This window comes from Sparus aurata, chromosome 7 (genome assembly GCF_900880675.1).
Source record: "Sparus aurata chromosome 7, fSpaAur1.1, whole genome shotgun sequence".
In the NCBI taxonomy this organism is placed as follows: domain Eukaryota; kingdom Metazoa; phylum Chordata; class Actinopteri; order Spariformes; family Sparidae; genus Sparus; species Sparus aurata.
Genome location: NC_044193.1, coordinates 8505242 through 8519978, shown reverse-complemented (window position 1 = coordinate 8519978; position 14737 = coordinate 8505242). Strand labels below are relative to the sequence as shown.

The 14737-nt window shown below is 47.6% G+C and overlaps 1 pseudogene; it reads right to left on the bottom strand.

The window, feature by feature from the left end:
* Positions 1–195: 195 nt before the first annotated feature.
* The window catches only part of LOC115585062 (IQ motif and SEC7 domain-containing protein 1-like), a 34098-nt pseudogene continuing 19556 nt past the window's right edge, over positions 196–14737 (bottom strand).

Genomic DNA, 14737 nt, shown 5'->3' with positions numbered 1-14737 from the left:
GGAGAGATGCGCACTCGTTTTTGCTCACATCTAACAAAAACCGAAGAAGAGGAGGAAAATATATCGTTGGTGTTTGAAATCAATTTGAACAAAACTAAATCCCATTCATTATTTTCAACAATCAATAATACTAATTATCAAAAAAGATGAACTCAGTGGAAACCATGGTACGATGGAAATAAATCACACTTCACATATCAGAACACCCTCCAGTGGCTATGGCGGACTGAGGGAATTTATATGTGCATATACTCTCTATAACCATGTACAAACATCTGCTGATATAATTAATCACTGATCAAAACAATTATTGGACAATATTCATCATACTCATAGCAGGTATATTATAATATCGATAAAACAGCAAGAAGCTTCAGAAACATTCAAAATATATTATTGATTGTATCATTGATTCCCATACCCAACGAGGAATGCATTATAAAGCCAGGTGACTCCTGTCGACATGTAAAAGACCATTAAGCAAAAAGACTGTCAGGAAACCGTGCACTGGTTTTTTAGAAGTTTTAAGACAAAGCGAACATATCTGAGGTCTTCTTTAGAAAAAAAGATGCCTGCCAGCAAAGCGGAAACCTGCAGGAATGGACGGGTGGGCGGGGGGACATCATGAAGCGAAGTAAATTATTGCAAAGTCAAGGGACATGTTTTTTTGCAACTCTCTGCTGTTTCTAATGCCAAACTCCGTCGGAATGCATTTGGTGGTTTAGTCTTTATTTACATCCCCATGTAAGCAGCTGGATATATATGGTCTTCGTTTTTCCAGTGTCACATTATCACATCTCGGTACTGTACATGTAAATAGTCTCAAACAGACTCAACTAGACTTCAAACGATTAAAACTGAGGCAATATACCTAGATATAGATTTAGTTTCATCTTAAATTATATGGCTATAGACTTTTCTGATATAGTGTGTGCAAATGTGTGGCGTGTTTTTGTGCAGGTGTGTGCGCGCGCGTGTGTATCTGTGTGCAGGTTTCAAAGACGTGCGCACACGCTATCGAGCTCCAGCTGTGCTTCATATCTCCACCTACATGTGCGGGAATCGGAGGTGAAAGTAACAGAGACGAAGCAAACTGCGTTTCCTCTTGTCACTAGCGCTGCTGCTGTTACTTTCGGTCCTGGCAGACTTGGTCCTAGCCCTAGTTCTGCCAACCTCCTCCACTCTATAATCTGACCTCTGACCCCTGGGGCCCCACATCCTGCTCACACCACGGTACTTATCCGGTTGATAGGCTTGGATTTGGAGCTGCCCCCTGTACCTGTCGCACCAGCCCCCGTCACCTGCGGCCCCTGCTGAGGCTGCCCGGGGTGCTGGGGGGGGTGAGGGGAGAGAGGTGTAAGAGGGGTAAGGGGGGACGAAGGGGGGGTAAAGGGGAGTGTGGTGGGGGGGGGGATGGAAGAGAGAGGAGGGTACTGGGGCAGATACGGGGCGGCGGTGGCTGCGTGATGTGCATTGATGGACGCGGAGGGTAGATTGTGGGGCAGAGTGCCGAATATGAAGTGTGTGTGGTGGGTAGACTGGTTGGCTGGATGTGGCGTGTGCACGTGTCCGGGGTGGGTTTGGGAGTGTGCGTGGGGGTGCGGGTGGGAGTGTGACAGGGTTAGCGGTAGTTTGGTACCAGGGACGCCGCCCCCTCTGATAGAGTGTGTGGGCTGCACGTGGTAGAGGGCGAACTGTGGGGTCTGGGAGTGTTGGGAGAGAGGAGAAAGGGGGGGGGGACATCCCACCACCATGTTGGCGTAGCGACCCGGAAGCCCATGCTGGGAGAGCTGGGAGAGATGGGCCAGCTGCGGGTGCGGGGCGTGTGGGGGGCCAAGCGGGTGGCCGACAGGGTAGCGGGCCTCTCTGTATAGTATGAGGTGGCATACTTGCAAAGGAGGAGGACAGTTTGGACGTGGTAGCGATGGTGATGGTAGTATGGTGGTGGGGGCTGCACGGGCCCGCGTGACAGTACTGTGCGTGCAGTGCCTGGATCTTGGAAGGCCCCCCGTCCATCTGGCAACAGCGATGAAGGGGAGTGAGGAGGGGGCCCTCCCGTAGTCGGTGGGGGGGACAGGCGCGGGGAAGGGTGGCCCCGGTGGAATAAGGGGCCCTGGTGGTTTGGCGCGTTTGCTGCCGAATAAGGATCCCAGGAAGGAGCGCTGTTGTTGCTGCTGCTCCCCCCAGGTCCGCTCCCCGCTCTGCTCTCTCTACACTGCTGGAGACTCCCCCCAACTCCGGTCCCAGCAGTGGTATGTTGCTGCCCCGGCCCACCCCCCACCCCCGTTCCGGGGCTCAGGATGGGGCGGTGAGGCGGAAGTCTTCTGTTCCGTAGCAGCCGGGCACCACGCCTGGCACTGTGTAGCGCTGGTGAGGGCTGTGGGCTGCTAATGATGGAGCCCTGGGAGGATAAAGCACCATCATGGTTTAGAGAGGTCATTGGGGGATTGCAATACACAAGTGTTGTAAAAACAGTGTCAAGACCACTTTTGAAGGGTGCAGTCTCTTCTAGGAATCGACTGCGTTTTTACTCGGTCTTGTCTCAGACAAATTGGACTCAGTCAAGACCAGGACTGCAGGATATCACTGTGCATACTGTACTAAATCAAGGTTTCTATGGGAAGACAAGAGAATAATAAAGATTGTTAAGATGATTTCAGCTCCTTCTTGTTTATATTTCTCTGCTCATAGAAAACAAAGTAACTTCCCCACACATGGAGTTCACCCCGTACTGATTACTTCATCAACACATTTCTCATGGTACACTTATACTTACACACATACATGTATAAAAGTGAATGTAGAGGAAGTTTAGTCTGTCTTCTGAGGGGGTCTGAAAGCTTTTATGCGGCTGTGGATCAGATACATTTTAAGAGTGGCTTTGATATCAACATTGTGGGACAGGTACAAGTCTTGGCCTTGACTGAGTCCTGGTTTTTAGTTGGTCTTGACTACAACACTGCTTTACAGCCCCTGCTCATCACACAAAGGACATCTAGTATCAGGAGGTGAAGGACATGCTTTGTCAAGTATGAACACAGACATCCATGCAAAAGATGTCAGTGAAGGACAAGGCACAAACTGTATGGACACATGCATGTACACGCGCACACCATTTATATGCACACCGTACACACACTGAGCGTGCTCGGGAGGACCAGTGAGGGGAAATGCATGTCTGTTAAAAGGTTACGGGTCACATCTAGTCTTTAAGACTTACTTCCATCGTACTGTCCAGGGAACCAACACTGTTCCTGCGACCACGTTTCCCTGCACCCCACCAGGAAGAGTGACGTTAGTAAAGAGCGGAAGGTTGTAATGAAGATTGAAGCTTGTTTGCATGTTTTTTTTTTGTTTTTTTTTAAAAAGATACAAACTGAATGAGCTGTGCTTGAATGCCAGTGAGAAAAAAAAAGAACAGGATAAAAGTAGAAAGCTGAAAATAAAATCATTGTAGAACCCGTGCGACCCAATTCAACCCAACTGACAGGCAGGAAATGGAGCTGAGCCCGTTTGTGAGGCGCTGTTGTCTCACCTGCGTCCGACAGGTCCCTGAGAGATGAGCTGAGCGCCGTGCGTTTGAGACCCTCACCCACTGAGCAGTTGTCATCAAAACTCGTCCTTCCCAGGGTACCGTTCACAACATCGCTCTTCACACCTACACCTCCTCCTACCACGCCTCCGGTGAGCAAGCTGGGTCGCATCACACCTTTCTGTTTCTCCAACTCAGCTGCGAATAAACAAACATTTAAGTAAGAGGCCAACGCGGCGAGGAGGAGAATACCAGCACCACATGCACCGCTCTTCCTGAAGAAGTGCAACCTGTACAGACAATCACACCCGCTGAAGTTCACAGCAGTCACCAGCAGATGGCGCACTTACATTCGACTCTATATTTCTCCATCTCTTGCACTTCAGCAACACTCTCCCTGAGGTCGCTCACAAAGCGGGTGCGGTCTTGTTGACTGGGTGCCATAAAGACAATAAGAACCTTCCTCTCTCCTCCCAGGACTGCTGAGGTCAGGCGGATACCGTGAGGGTAGTCTGAGAGGGGCACATACAAATAAAGTAAAACACTTCATAATCATAGAGGGTAACAACCAAGAGCGGCTGAAACATGCAAAAAGGAAAATATGGTTTCTTACATGAGTTCTGGAACATGTGCACTTGCATCTCAACCAAAGGGAAAGATTGTCTAAAACTGTAAGTCACTGAGGTTTTCTTCTTCTGGAAGATTTTGGTCACCTTGATGCACAGCACAGATGAGACGTATTTATAACACAGCCTCTCACGTGAAATAGATTTTCCAATCTGTTATGTCTTAAAAAAAAAGTGTTTAATGGGAGTCTTACCACCAGAAGGTCGTTAAAAGGAAGACCTCTCGCTGGTGAACTCCTGTCCTCTGGGGTCTGTTGGGGTCAGGAACCTCGTAGAGCTGGCAGCAACACACCAGCCTACGATGTGGAAGGGACAACACCTACACAGACAAACACAGTGCAAATACATGAAAATCTATTAGGGACGACATATTACAAGCCCTGTTTGTTGCCTTATGCGATTGCGAGACCAACCGGCTTCTTGCCGACGATGACTCTCTCCACCGCCTGCACTTGGGACACATGGTCATCGTTTGTCCGTAGCTCCCATTTCTGTATCCTCTGGTAGATCCCAACCAGCAGGTCCCTGGGTATATCCTGACCATTGTCTACGCCTTGGGTGGATACAGAGAAAGGGAAAGTTCTAGGAAATGTTTATCAAAACGCCACAATACAAATCAGTGTGCCTGGTGCTGAACTTCCTGTGACATGTGCAGTTTTTCACACCCAAGAGGGAGCAGGAGGCGTCTGAAAACTAAACACTACTCACAGGTCGAGTGTGTAGGATTCAGGAGGATCTATCGGCAGAAATGGAATTTAGTTTTCTTTTTTTTTTATTAGTATATAATCATCTCAGAGTCCGTCATATCCCATCGCCATGTTTCTACAGCCCAGAACGGACAAAACCATTTTTTAGCAGCCACCGTAGGAGAGGGTGAGGCAAGAGGTATTTAGGTGGTTGCAGCTTCACCCCTAGATGCCACTAAATCCTACACACTCGCCCTTTAAAGTCCAACTGAAATCACATTTAGTCATCCTTGTTAGAAGTCAAAAATACACCAACAGCGTTTCAAAAATGTATCGTTACAGGATAAGTTCACCCAGAGATGAAAATTCAGTCTTTATCTTAAGTTTCGTACAGCTCTGCAGCGAAACAACATCGCAGCATTAAACTACAAACAGCTGAAGTAGACGAGGACTCGGCTTAAAATATTAAAAAACAACAGAAAGAAAACATGAAATGGATTCATACAGCTCTTTTGCCGTAATCCAATTCCCAAGAGGCCTCAAGATCCCAAACTGACTTGACAAGACACCATTTACACACACGGTCGAGCTTGACTTCAGCTTAGCTACTACACTGAAGAATCTGGCTTTATAAAGGGTGAAGATTACATCTAATCAAATCATACGTGGGATCTCTGAAGACTTGGAAGCATTTAATCTTTTTTTCATGACAGATCAGCCATGAAGATGAGTAGATAATGAGTGACATTTCCCTCAAGGCCTCCAATAGTTTCTTCTTATTAAGACAAAGATATAGATAAACAAATATATATGGACGAGCGCATTTGATTGACAGTGTCACTGACCTACCGACCTCTCTGTTACACCGACGAGACGAAGAGACAGATAACAGATCGGGGCTGTAGCCTACATGTCACAGGCAGATGGCATGTTGTTAGAGCTACTGAAGTGTGTGGACCACACCAGCATCAGAACACACACTTACATGCTGTATAACATGCTGCTTAATGTCCTACGGATGAGAAATTTGCTACTTGCATGCAAACTAATGTCGTCAGTGCACTTTTTGGCTGTGAGCGTGTGTTTGGTCTGCAGGACAAGACGCATGTTCATGTTTGGTAATTATGTAATGAGGAGGCTTTTCCGCAGGGAAGCTTTTGTTGGTTTGTTGTTCAGTCTGCGTCTCTTGTTTTGGGAGGCCGGCTGCCGTCTGGCTGAACGTCTGCTCCGTGACAGAACACTGACGCTACCGCTTCATGCAAGATTTGATTGAAATAAGGTCTCCGTCTTGCTAATGGTATGCAGTCAAATGAATGAATGCAAAGATTTGCGTCATCATTATGAAACCAACATCAAGAAAATATAAATTTCTTCCTTTTGGTTTCAGATTTTTTTTTCTCAAATAACATGGAGCAAGTGACTCACACTGTTATGTGTGTTCTGGTAAAAGAAAAAAATGTTATTTCATTTAGATGGACTGATAACTTTTAGTCAAACAATATAGATGCTTGTCCTTCTGCTGACATTAATAATACAGCCTAATATGTGTTTCATAAAGTCATGTAGGCCATTGGGTGTAGGTGTCTTTTCTGTCACCTCTCAAATTCTTGATGAAATCCTCGAGTTTCATCTTCCTCTCAGCCTTCACGTTGGGACTGTACATATCCGTGTTGAGGAGGATGATGGCGAAGGCCAAGATGAAGATGGTGTCCGGGTTCTGGAACTGCCGAACCAGGGTCGGATTACATACGCAGTATCTCTGACTGCACAAGAGACAAAAGGTTCAAACATTTAAGGTTTGATATTCCACCAGCCCTTTTAATATTAAGTATGTCCTTAGTTATTTTACATCTCGGGCCTTGTAAAGCCACTGTATCCAACGCATACAGACCTGAAAGCCTCGATCAGCCTCTCCACTTTCTGAGCTTCTCCTTGAACTTTAATCTGAGCCTGGAACTTCCTGAGAGCGTCATCCAGGTCCATCCCTGAGAAGTCCATCTCATCCACCACGCAGCTGAAACACACACACACAAGCAGTCAGGTCACTTTTCCCTCAAGCTTGCATCCTCTCAGATTTAGCATGAAATATGTGAGTTGACCTTATTTTTTTCCCTGATCTATTAGAGTTATCCTTTTCCCGTACTTACTCTAAAACATCCTTGTTGAACTGTTTCTGTCGGTTTCCCAGGAATTCACCAATCATCTGCCTGCTGAGGCCTTTCCTCTCCAGGATGAAGCGAGCAATCCCAACTGGAGTGTCCGACACAAAACCTCTCTCGATCAGGTACTGGATCCCTTTCTCTGGCTTCCTGTAGTAGATGAAAAGAAAAAAACGTTCTTACTACAAATTTAACCATATTTATTGCATGACACCCTGACTCTCAAAGACTCTTATCAGCCCTACACGCATCTTACTTGTTGAACAGGTTGAGGCCTATGCGGTACTGGCGTCTCTGCACCACATCGCTGTTGAAGGGAGGGGAGTCCCAGCTGTGGCGGCTCTCTCTCTGGTAGGTCTGTTTTCCCAGAGGTGGCAGAGGCTCCCGAAGGCTGTCCTGAGACGAGGAGCCGGAGCTGCAGTTGACCGTCTCGTTGGAGTTGGTGGTGGAGTTGAGCGAGTCGTTGTCTCCGTCCGAGCAGCACGGCTGCTCCAGGCCACCGGGGGGCAGAGCTGTGGAGGAGGAGGAGGACAGAGGGGTGGTGGGGGGCTGCTGGGGGGAGGAGGATGACGAGGGTGTGTCAGGGTACTGATGGTGGTGGATAGGGTGGTGGTGATGGTGGTGATGTGCGGCCACCTGGTGAGGGATGTGCGTGGGTATGGGTCTGCCAGGCGCCCGGGTCTGACCCTGAGCCGCTGCCGTGGAGGAGGTGCGGGCGCCTGTGTTGGGGGAGTGTTTTAGGGTTCCCTGAGGGGATCCAGCCCCTCCACCGGACTCCTGCTCGTAGACCAGCTGTCTGCTGAGAGAGCCTCGATCCGAACGGTCACTCATGTCCACTGAACTGTCGCTGGGCGGCTCGATAGTGAGGAGGGGCAGATGTGCGCCCCTTAGCCGATAGTCCCTGCACTCAGTACACGGCGTGCTGCGGCGACTGTTACTGCTGCCCCCTCCCTCAGTGTCCCTGCTGTCCTCACGCCCTCCGACACCACCGCCGGGGCCCCAGTACTCCGTATCGGTGCTGCTGGGTGCCCGATCCAGGGACAGCGGAGATGACGGCATGCCATCATCCATGTAAAGGGTGACGTCACTGTATGATGTGGCGGTGCTGTCACCGTGCATACTGAGTCCTCCTCCAGCACCCCTGGCTCGTTCTCCCAAACCTCTTTGGGAGGAGGGGTTGCTGCTGCTGCTCCACACACACTCGCCGAAGTCTTCACTGATCCCTCCACCCTCCCTGCTGCCCTCCTGGGAGTCATCGCGACCCGCGCGGCAGGTGAGGGCATCGTCTATGGAGTCAGCTAAGGACTTGACCTAGAAGGAACACAGAGCGGGGCGGGAGTTCAGCATCGCTCATTTCAGACAGTCAGACTTTTTGTTTATAGCACACTTGTGGTTGGTGGTGCCTCAAGATTAAAATTTTATTTTGGTCGGCTTTGTCCAGTTGTTTAATGAGTTCAATGAAAAGAGAGAAAGGGCTAAAAGAAAAAACAATGTCATAAATGATCCAGGCACTCGAGGTGGTTTGAAAAATGTATAAGGACTTTATTTCAACAGGATACATCAAAAATACACCACAATCACCATCTTCAGGATGTAGAAGAAGGAGGACACGCAGGTCAACAGGTTTTCGTTGTATTTTTAACGTCTCCAGCCCGTAGAAATAAAGGCCTATTACATTTTTCAAACTACCTTGAGTGCCTTGACCTGGATCATTTATGACATTTTTTCTCTTTTTTGTTATGAGTCTTCCTTCCTGTAGCGTTCGCTTCCTTGAGCAATGTTGGTGGTGAAAAGACCTTTGAGACTCTCACGCCATAAAAGGTTTTATACGTGAATGGACCTTTTAGAACTTAAGCACTTTAAAGCCCATGCTTCGTAAAACCCATAATACTGCTACCTGTTTGGAGAAGGAGTCCTCTAAATGGGTGTAGGCTCCTGGCCGGTCTGGGTCGGGGGAATGAGGCGGCCCTATGGCCACGCTGTGGGTGAAGTTGGTCTGCGTCTGGGCCTGCTGCTGCGGCTGTCGCTCGTCAAAAGAATACTGCAGTCTCATGTTGGACAGGATGATGCGGCGTGTCATGCGGCTCTCTGAGGCGGAGCTTCTGAGGCGCTCGAAGTTCTTGTTCATGCGATACTGTCTGAAGGCGGTCTGAATGGTCCGAGCTGCTCTGCGACTTACGAAGGAGCCACCGTACTTTCTCTCCAGCATCTCCACCTGGCAATAAGGTGAGGGGGAGAGAAAAAGACATCACGTAATCACCGTCTGGTGACACAGACCGAAAGGAATCCATTATGTTTGCTAATGCGCCGAAGAAGGCAAACATTTGCAACACAAACACTATTAATACCTTCTTATCCTGCAGATCTGTTGAGAGTTCATAGCTGTCTGAGAGGGCCTTGCATCTCTTGTTCTCCTCTTCCTCTTGCTTGCGTAGGGCCAGACTTGCAGGTTGGTGGCGTGTTCGCAGTGCCCAGGCCAAGCTGGCAGAACTGGAGACAGCCACGCACGAAGGGTCCCTGGATCCGGAGGGTCCGCCGCCAACGCCAACGCCGACGCCAACGCCAACGCCAACGCCGACGCCGACGCCGACACCGACACCGACACCCACACCGACACCGACACCGACACCACTGCTGCTGCTGTCAGTGTAGCGCTCGGAGCCGCGCAGGTAAGGCGTCTGGCCGAATGGGCTGTCTTTGTGGGTGCCTGTCTCTGGACACTGGGAGTCCCCTTCCACACTAGAGGAAGAGCAAATGAGCAGAAGCTTTTAGAATGAGTCACAAGTGGCTCGACACAATATAACACCAGCGTGTCACCAGTGTGTAAGGTGCAAAATAGAGACTGAATGACTGATTGAGAAAGTTCGGTCAGCAAATTATTTGGAAGAGCTTACGTTTGAGGACTTACATGTAAAGTTTAGAGCGGCGAGAAGGTAACCACCTCTTGGTGGAGCTCATGGTGACCTTTTATTGCTTCAAAGAAGTGCTATAACCAAACATCTGACCACATTCCTTGTCTACATTACAGGTCGATGATCAGACAGACGTAAATATCTCTGCTTTATATCTCCTTCCTTGATTGCGTCCAGAGGATGAGTTAATACCTCACCACGTCTAGCCAGCCCTGCAAGTGTTTATGTCTTTCTCTGCCTCTCACTTCCCCGTAGCCTCTTTCAGTCTCTTGTCTCTCCCTCACTGTATCCGCGTCTGACGAGCTCAGAAGTGACAGCACATTTTCACGAGTCATCAGCACACTCCTCCAGCGCCGCATACCAGCAGCACCATACTGACAGGAAAGACCAGGTTGTTATGTCAGCGGCAGGTGTAAAACAGGCACCTCAGCGCGCTATGAAACATCGTCAGGCAAAACACTACCGAATAGCATCTCCTCCCAGATCACTCACTCAGCCTGTGAGACAGAAGCAGCTCGCGTTTGCAGCCAAATCCCAAATAAAGTTTAGCTGGATTCAAAAGGGCTGATTCTCTTCTTGCAGTGAGGAAAGCAAAAAAAAAACAACAAAACTTATCAGCATTCAAGTAAGCCCAGAAATCCTCCAGTGTCCTCCTGTTAGGCACTTTTTCCCCCAGACAAAATCCACCACAGGTCAATTAGTCAGTCTGTGTTTGAGAGAACAACTGCGGTCACATGCTCATGCCTTCACTTCCTCCTGACTTGGCCGCACCCCCTCCTGTCAGCTGTGGCCAGTCCCATAACAAGGCACAGAGTGCAGAGATCCAGGGTCAGAGATGTGAGGGAGCATTGCATTCAGCACACGAAATAGGCAAATCTCGGTGGTCAAGAATGGCTTGTCTGGTTTCTGAATTTTGCATAATCTGGGCTGTGCATCAGACGCTGCTGCAGCTGACAACACAGGACTGAAATAGTTCCTTGTTGTTGACTTTGACCATTTTTTGCTCTGAGCGGGTCGGCTCAGGTCCTCCTCCCGACCTCCTTGAACCGGGGCTGCTCCACCGGATTGCAGAAACTTCCTGTGTTAGTGTTTGGTTGACGTGACGGAAAAGGCTTCTCAGGGAACAAGGAAGTAACTTGTAGGTATTTTAATTAGCCTGATCTTGTAAGTGATACTCAAATCCAAACTCTGAGTCTTTTAGAGTGCACAGAGGGGAAGAGGTTACACAATGCAGGGTCTTACAGCAGGACATCCTGTGCCTTCAAGCCACTCATGACCCGGAGAAATTACTGTTGACTCTAACAACACTGAGGAGAACTCAATTATGTTGCATAACACAAGAGCCCGGCCATGCAAAGACACAATTCTGACACCTGCAGGGAAGCAGATATTAGCACAGCTAAGATGAGTTGTAAATAATTAATGAAGGAGGAGACAGCGTGTTTTTTTCCCTGGTGTCACTGGGCAAAAAAAACCTGGGTGGTCTGTGAACAAACAAGACGTCTGCACCACCTCCCGGCTCTGTTTTCAGGCTTTAGAAGATACAGCTTGTGATGGGAGACTTTGGGAAATCACAGGTAAATTCAGAGAGAGGACTTTCCTGTTGGCTATTCTACAAATACCAATGCAAATGTGTCCTTTCAGATGGGGAAAATCCAAATCAGTGGCAGAAAATTCTTCAGAAAAAGTCGCTATTCCAGGGCGCCCCGGTAGTTTAGTTTGATCGAGCGTACGCCCCGTCACCCCCTTTCTATCCATCATCCCATTTATTCTCACTCATCAGATGCTCTATTGAAAAAAGCCGGGAAAAGGGCCCAAAAAAAAAAATATCTAAAAAAGAAAATTCACTATGCCAGCACTGGCATTAACAAGCTACACTGCAGAGCAACCAAATAAATGGAAGACGGACTTATCAAGAAGAAACAGCCCAGTCGCCAGAGAAAAATGGCAGCTAAAATTTTTAACAAATAGTGATATGTTAACACCATATTCACATTTCTACAAAACACTTTCACATAACACGTTTTTGGACCTGGGTTTCATATCAGGAGGTGGAGAAGGACGGTGACTGACCACAGTTCGAGACTGCGTTTTAAGATTTGAACGTTTGAAACCACTTACAGGGAACACAGCGTCTCAGCATTGGTAAGCGAGTTGAACTCTGAAGAATTTTAAGCAATGTTTATCATATTTTTTATGAAAAGTTGGCACATCTGAGCCAAAACACGATGTTCTTCAGAGCCCTAACTAAGGGGTTTTTGTGCTGAATCTAATCAGAGCACGAGCACAGTGCTGGCCCAAGATAAAACTGAATAACTGAACCTAAGGAAATGTATTGTTGCAACGTAAAGAAATGTTTTAAAATAACTTTTCAACATATACGTGGTTTATTTGGTCGATTGGGTTGAAAACAGAGTCCTAATAAGAGCCTGACAACAAACACAACAAACACGGTTCAGTTTCACAGATGGAGAGAGCTTTGTGGTTAGCCTCAGGTTTGCTGTACTTCCTGACAGGTAAGCTGTTAAACTTCATGTTCCTCTTATATCTATTTGTGTAGTTGTGTGGTTAGGCTTTGTAGGTACGTGCGTCTCTGTTAAATGTGAGTAATAATTAAGCCTTCTGCTAACCGTAGCTTTTACTTCAAGTTCATGTTAATGTCGCCTTGAATCACATCTCAGAGGTCTTTCCAGGCCCACAGGTTGACAGAGACAACAGGACGGTGATTCTCACAGATCTGCTGCTTCAGAAACATATCCGGAACACGTTCATGATCGAGACGATAGAGCTGAAGGAGAAGGGCTACTTTCCTTTTATTTATTTACTTGCCAGAAGAACGCCTACTCCAACTTTAGCAGCAACTCTACATAATTATATTCAAACTATTTCCAGGAAATTCATCACAAAAGTAACAGAATGTGTTTGTTTTTTTTTTCTTCTATGCTGAGTGAGCCAATTACAGGCAACAAGTTGTTGCACGCACAACTCCATTCCTCCTTTTGAAAATGTTTGTTTTTCTGTGTGCGGCGTAATTTATCATTCCTCCTCCTCTGCTCCTTAAATAGAGAAACTGAGAAGAGGGAGGGGGTTGCCTGGTGACGGTTGCCGTGGGACCTTTGTGGGCGATGAGGCAGTTGTTAGGATGAGAAGCGTAGTTGCCATGACAATGTATTGACTGTTATTACCACTGAGGTGGGTGTTGGAGATGCTCCACAGGTTGTGAATGACATTCTACATAATACTTCTTGTTATCAAAACAGATAGAATGTGTGTGCAGAGTGAGCCGGGCAAATACAGGACTGTCCGTAGTTTACTTTATGAAAAAAAAAACAGCGAATAAGAAAAAAATCCTGCCTTCCTCGGAGCTGTTTGAAACGGCTCCTATTAAGGAATGGAAACTAGCCACACGAGTGCGTCTGCACGGTGCCAACAGGTAGACACAAGCAGGGACTCGGCTCCACTGTAACTTCCTGCTACGCACATCAGCAGGAGCAGATGGTATTTTCATTCAACTGAGTCACGGCGAACCTCAAAATATATTCAACACGACTTTAAGAGAGCTGTCAGCCAGGTTTCATAAATCCGCCTCTGAATATTCATAACTGCTTCTTGGATTTGATTTGACCCCTAAATCCTTCTCAAACCTCAGCTGTCACCCGTTTCCGCTCACATCTAATAAAGAAGGTAAATAATATCAGGACGAGAGCGATGGTTTTTTTGTGCATCCTCGGTGATTTCTCCACAGTCTTTATGCTGCAAGACCTGTGCAAGCATCACAGATCCGACTGTTTTCCTCTCGAGTCTTCGGAGGAAGTACATGGAAATATCTGATAAAGAAACAGAGGAATTCTGCTTCACCGCCGGTTTGACTTTCCTATGCAATGCTTCCGCAGCCCACCTACACGTGTGCGCATTAGACAGACCTTCTCATTTGGTTTTTTGCCCGCAGCAAGAGACAGGCAGCAATATGCGGTGAGAGACAAGGTGAGGACGATAGGCGGGTAAAAAAAAAAGTTTGTTGTATAAAACATGAGCGCGGCCATATCGCAGCTGGCATCTGCACCTCATTACTTATGTAAGAAAACCCTGTATTCCTGTTACAGTGCCAGAGAGAGAGGTGCTCTCCGGAGACTCGCTCATAAAGACCAGCCCCGGAGTTTCACTACCTCCAAACATTTAATTGGAGCTGAAACAGATGGTTGGAATCTAATAAACAGGGGAGCGATCGCTGATGGTGGTGAAGGAGTAAAAAGATGTGGGAAGAAACTGATAAAGAGCTCCAATGAGGGGAAGTGAATGGGTGTGCACAATGCCAACTCCATGCAGTTCCCCTGCCGATCATATAATATTGATGTGCTGACAGCATGCGTGTTTGTGCATGTGCATATGAAAGAGCAGCGGTGGGTCCGACTCTGCCAATCGAACCCTCAGCAGGACATGGAGGCTCAGGGATTAACCTCCCTGCCGCCTGCCAAGGAGATGCCAATAATGGCATCGACCTGTCTGTTGACTCACTTCCACCCGAGCACTGACTCAGTGTAGTTATCTCATATCCTTTCTAATCTCTGCATGATCAATTTTTGCCATTTGTTCCAAAGATAATCAGTTAATATAAGGAGCCCCAGCGACCCAAATGTTGGACCATGAGTGATAAAAGGAACAGAGAGGGCTGCAGCTCGTTACCCCAGCCAGGGAGGTTAAGTTTTCACCTGTTTCTGTTTGTTTGTTTGTTGGTTTGTTACCAGGATTACACAAAAACCACAGAGCGGATTCCTTCAAAACTTGGATGGAGGATGCGTTTCGGCCTGGAATAGACCCCTTT